Consider the following 5,186-nt stretch of genomic DNA (forward strand, 5'->3'; position numbering starts at 1 on the left):
CTCGAGCGGCGGCGCATGGTTGCGCCCGTACAGGAGAAAGAATGGCGAGTAGCCGGCGATGTCATGCCGCGACATGCTTTAGGCAAAATTAACGTAAGGAAGGGTGGCGGTCGCAATTGCGGTGATCAGTAGAGACGCACACAGGCAGTATATCCGCCAGAGTTCCGTTTAGGCGCTCGGTAAGACCATTGGTCTATGGATAGTAGACTGCGATAAAGCGATATTCAGTAGACCAGCTACGGAGTATTTCGTCAATGTCCTTTGCTAGGAAACAGCCGCCACGATCAATAAGTAGCTGGCCCGGGGCGCAGTGTCGAAGAGTGGTGTCATTGAGCAGAAAGTCTGCAACGTCTGTTGCGCAGCTACTAGACTTGGCGCGCGTCATAATGAAAGGTTGTTACTTAGAATTTGCCGTTTTGTATGCTTCCCCGTTTGCGAACTTTGTATTGACCACTTTTGTCATCTTTGAACGGAACAGAAACGCCGGTTCTCGCGTAGTGTGGATGGCCATCGGCTGGGACCAAACAGAGCAAACTGCGTACGTACTCCTTTTTAGTATAGCTTGGTGTAGTCCCCGAATAATTATTTCGCAACTCACGCATGCACACAAATTATGGGAAATCGCGGTGCAACTCTCCAGTGTCTGTACCTTTAATAAGATGGAAATGCACTCTCTCATGGCACATTGACGCTGCAATATCCGGCATCTACAGCGAACGGAATTCTCCTGCCGCTGAGATTCGCGTCGTGCACACTGCTTGCCCACCGCGCCACCGGAACGCGGTACAGAGCTATCTGTCATGTAAGATGCTCACCTCCAAGCAAGCGCGAGATATCCCGGATGTTCCCACGACACGAAACTAGAGCATACTAGAATGAGGGAGTGGGTTGAGCGGACGGATTGGCAAGCGTCGAGAGTATTGCAAGAAACGCCGAAATTGCGGTGGCGCTGCAATCGCCTTCTCATCAAGCTCCGACGGTTTCAGTAGCGCCCATAGGCTGAGGCGAGCTCACGGGCTGAGTGGCTGTCGCCTGCTCGGCGCACCATCGTTGTTGTGTCGTTAGCATTGTTTCAGTCGCTCTTTCTCCACTTTATTGACTGCAGGTCCGTGGGGAAGAAAATCACTATTTCCGCCACCGAGTATCAATACTAGACATGGCAGAGTGAAAGGCTTGTCAAAGCTCCATGCAACTGCCGTAGGGTCTCTGACGTGACAAACGTCCGACCGGCATGCAGAGCCGCTCATTTAGGGGAAGGCGACTGTGGCGCCACTGAGCTTTCAATAAAAAAATCCTCAGCGGAGAGTCTGCCGTGGATGCACTCCCCCTTTCTATAGTACACCCTATCGAAACTGCGCTGTTCTTCGGCCTCTCCATCACTGCTTACAAAGACAATAGTAAACCCTGAGCAAGAAGAGGCAGGACTGCAAAGCCTGCTGGGAAGCACCTTTCTGTCGATGCGTGACGCGCAGAAGCATTCGCTGAAGAGACGACACCATCGGGGTTGGTGGGTTCATCCCGCTTTGCAAGAGCGCGAGAAGCTTGGTCACGCCTCTTTTTCCGGTCGCTTATGCCTTATGCTGCACGTGGTACTTGTCGAAAAGGACGGGGGGGGGGGGGGAGGTTACGCACCAATTCGATGAACCTTTCCGATGTCGCGACGTATTCGAAGACTGTGACATGACCAGTGCGTCGGGCTTGGCCACCATTTTCATATTGCTGAGTCACGCTCCAATTGGTCCGCGGTGAGGGAATCCGGCGGCAGTTGTCGCACAAATCGCTCCAGGGGCGATCGGCGCGGAAGGGGCTATTCCGGTAGATCTCGCTGCCGCCGAACTGGGTTTCGCGCCGCTGCAGACGCCGAATATCTCAGTGAGCGCGCCATAACAGCGGCCCGTGAACTTGTACACGAAATTGATTTGAGTCCCTGATATGTCATTCACTACATTCTTGACTCACTCGCCTTAATTCTATTGTTCCACATCTTGCAGCACTAATGGATCACAACTTCTTAGCGTTCACCCAGTGGCATTTCCAACACCTGGTCGCAGAGTAGCAGTGTAGAAGCGCTAATGGTTTCTGACACTCGTGCGCTTATGCCCAATGCAATGCGGGGTGCACCACCGGCTGCGCCATCTCGTGTTTCTAGAGCAAACTACTGCGACGAAAAAAAATTGACTCGCCATCCCCGCCCTGCCTAAGTAGATGTCCAGTGAAGCTGTTGAAAACCACCACTGCAACTGCTGAAGGGGCATCCAGTGCTTTATTGTTGCAGAGTAATGGTAGCAAAGGTTATTTTGACCGCACACCTCCGCTGGTGGTATTACCCTTCCTTTTATCTTTGCTGCTCCTCGTATTCACACTGTTCCTCGGGAGCCCAAACTAGTATGCGTTGCCTACCCACGGCGGTGTTCCAACAACAATGATATCAGTTGCCATGCTTGTTCTTTTAGCGTGGAAGCCGCAACCGTAATCTTTACAGGGAAACGTATGCGCAAAGCGCTATGCACGTGCTTTGGATTGTTATCAGGAACACCTTATCATCAATTATGTAGTTGGGACGCTTGTTTCGTGCTTATTCTTTATTGAAACAAATGGGGTGGTGTATGTTTTATGCGTGGTTCCAAATATTGAATGCACTTTTGGCTTCGCTCCTCCTGAGTGCTTGAAGACTCCACCCCTTCCACCGCGGGTCGACCTGGTGTTAAACTACATCCAGGAACCGTCCACATTTTTTCCCATAGATGGCACCAAAAAAGTTTACTGATACACGACAATAGTAAAGATGGTAGCGTGTACAAATTGGATGACGGTGAAGTTTTGTTCGGTGAAAAAAAATCTTGTAGGCTGTAAGGAAAAAAGTTTGAGACATTTCAGTTCGTGAAGCTGCATTGCGCTCGCGTATACAGCTGCTATTCCCTTTTTGCACATTGCGCGTAGACTGCCTAAATATGCACGACGCGAACATTCGCAGTCTCCTTCGCAGTCTCCGCGACCATGCCTGATCGGGCTTATTGCTGCGTGCCTGCCGTCCTAATCTGCTTCGCTCGACCCTACATTCCCTTATTTGTGTGTATATAGGAGTGGTAGTTGACGTGTGCAGCATCAATTGAACTTGTAGGGCGATGATGCCGGCGTTCTGAGCAGCCTACGCTTGCACGAACACTAGCGGCCACGACGATGTTCCAATGTTCCATTAGTTCCTGCAAGACAAGAAGCTTTCAGCTAAGTGGGAGGCTGCTGTGAAGCGAAACAACTTCAAGCGCTCAAGAACAGTGTTGTGCTCTAACCACTTCCGTTACGATTACCACCGGAGTTTATCAATAATGCGTGCTTTGGGTTCTTTAAAAAAAAATTGTTCGCGTGATGAACGGAAGGTGCATGTTCATCGCCCACCCTTGACGCAGGTTTCATCGCCAAGCGCCGCGAATTTTCTATTCAGTTCTCAAGGGCATCCCGAAGGGAGGAGAACACCTCCTGCTCGCACTCGACCTAAAAGGGGCCTTCGATAACATCTCCCACGAGGCCATTCTCAATGGACTGAACGACATCAGCTGCGGGGAGCGCATCTTTAATTACGTTAAATCGTTCCTGACGGGCCGGACGGCAACCATCGGAATAGGCAAGACTCGATCGGATACGATCGACGTGCCGAACAAAGGAACACCGCAGGGGGCGATAATCTCCCCGATTCTCTTCAATGTCGCGATGCTAGCGCTGACCAAAGAGCTGCGGAAGATCCCCGACCTAGGTTACGCCCTGTACGCAGACGACATCACGCTCTGGGCCACCAAGGGCTCTCTAGCGCAAAAAGAGGCGACCCTTCAAGAGGCCGCGACGGCCGTGGAGAGATTTGCGGCAGCGAGCGGGATGCGTTGTGCGCCCGAAAAGTCCGAGGTGATCCGGGTGCACGGAGGAGGAATCTACAAGTCCCCCGGCCCTATCGACCTCTATCTTGAGGGCCAGAAGATAGCGGAAGGCAATAAGACTAGGATTCTGGGTTTTTGGATCCAGAGTAACCTGAAAGCCTCTCACACCATCCAAACCCTAAGGTCGGCCACCAACCAGATCTCGTGGATTATAAAACGAATTACAAGAAGCCGCAAGGACATGCGAGAAGAGGACACGATTCGCCTCGTCCAGGCTCTGGTGATCAGCAGAATAACGTATAGCATGCCGTATCACTATCACTCGCTAAACAAACGCGACCAAGAACAAGTCGATGTCATCATCAGAGGCGCGTACAAAACGGCCCTGGGTCTCCCTGTCACCACCTCAAATGAGAAGTTAGCGGCCCTCGGGATCCACAACACCTTCGCTGAGCTGTCGGACGCGGTTATGGCTTCGCAAACGACCAGACTACAGAACACGGCGGCGGGCAGAGCCATCCTCCACCGGACCGGAACGGCAACGGAGCTCCGTGCCCTCGATGGGCAACGATCACTCCCGCCTGAGGTCAGAGACAAGATCAAGGCGAACCCGATACCGAAGCACATGAGTCATGAACTCCATAAAGGACGACGCAAGGCTCGCGTCGACAGACAGCGCCGAGAATTCAAGGGTGACCCGTACGTGACGTACGTGGACGTGGCGGCGTACCCTGTGGGGGGCCTCTTCGCGGTAGCCGCCGTGAACGGGAGAGACAACTCCTTGACTCTCGCGGCCTCCGTGAGGGCAGAGACCCCAGCTGCGGCTGAGACCATAGCCGCGGCGCTGGTAATAAAGCAAGAAGACAGGGTAGGCAGGGAAGTCCATGTCGTTACCGACTCGCAACAGGCCTGCCGTAACTTTACGAACGGACGAACACCGCTGCTGGCGGCTCAGATTCTAGGCCCGAGGCTGCAAGAATACCATCAAATCACGTGGACGCCGGGTCACGCGGGTCTGGAGGGGAACGAAAGGGCGAACGCCCTAGCTCGAGTGCTAATCAACCGAGCGGGGCAAGACCAATCGTCTCATCAGTCCCCACCCTTTACCTTCATACCCCTGCCATCCAATTATTGCGATGGACTGGAGATCCAGCGACTCAACAGCAGGATTTATCCCCCGCCTCACAAAAAGCTCAGCTCTGAAGATGCCGTAGCTCTCCGACTTATACAGACCAACACATTTCCAAACCTACACATATACAGTAAAATGTTCCCACATACATATCGCGGCATCTGCCCCTGGTGCGGCGACACACG

The sequence above is a fragment of the Dermacentor albipictus genome, chromosome 9 (genome assembly GCF_038994185.2).
Source record: "Dermacentor albipictus isolate Rhodes 1998 colony chromosome 9, USDA_Dalb.pri_finalv2, whole genome shotgun sequence".
Lineage (NCBI taxonomy): Eukaryota > Metazoa > Arthropoda > Arachnida > Ixodida > Ixodidae > Dermacentor > Dermacentor albipictus.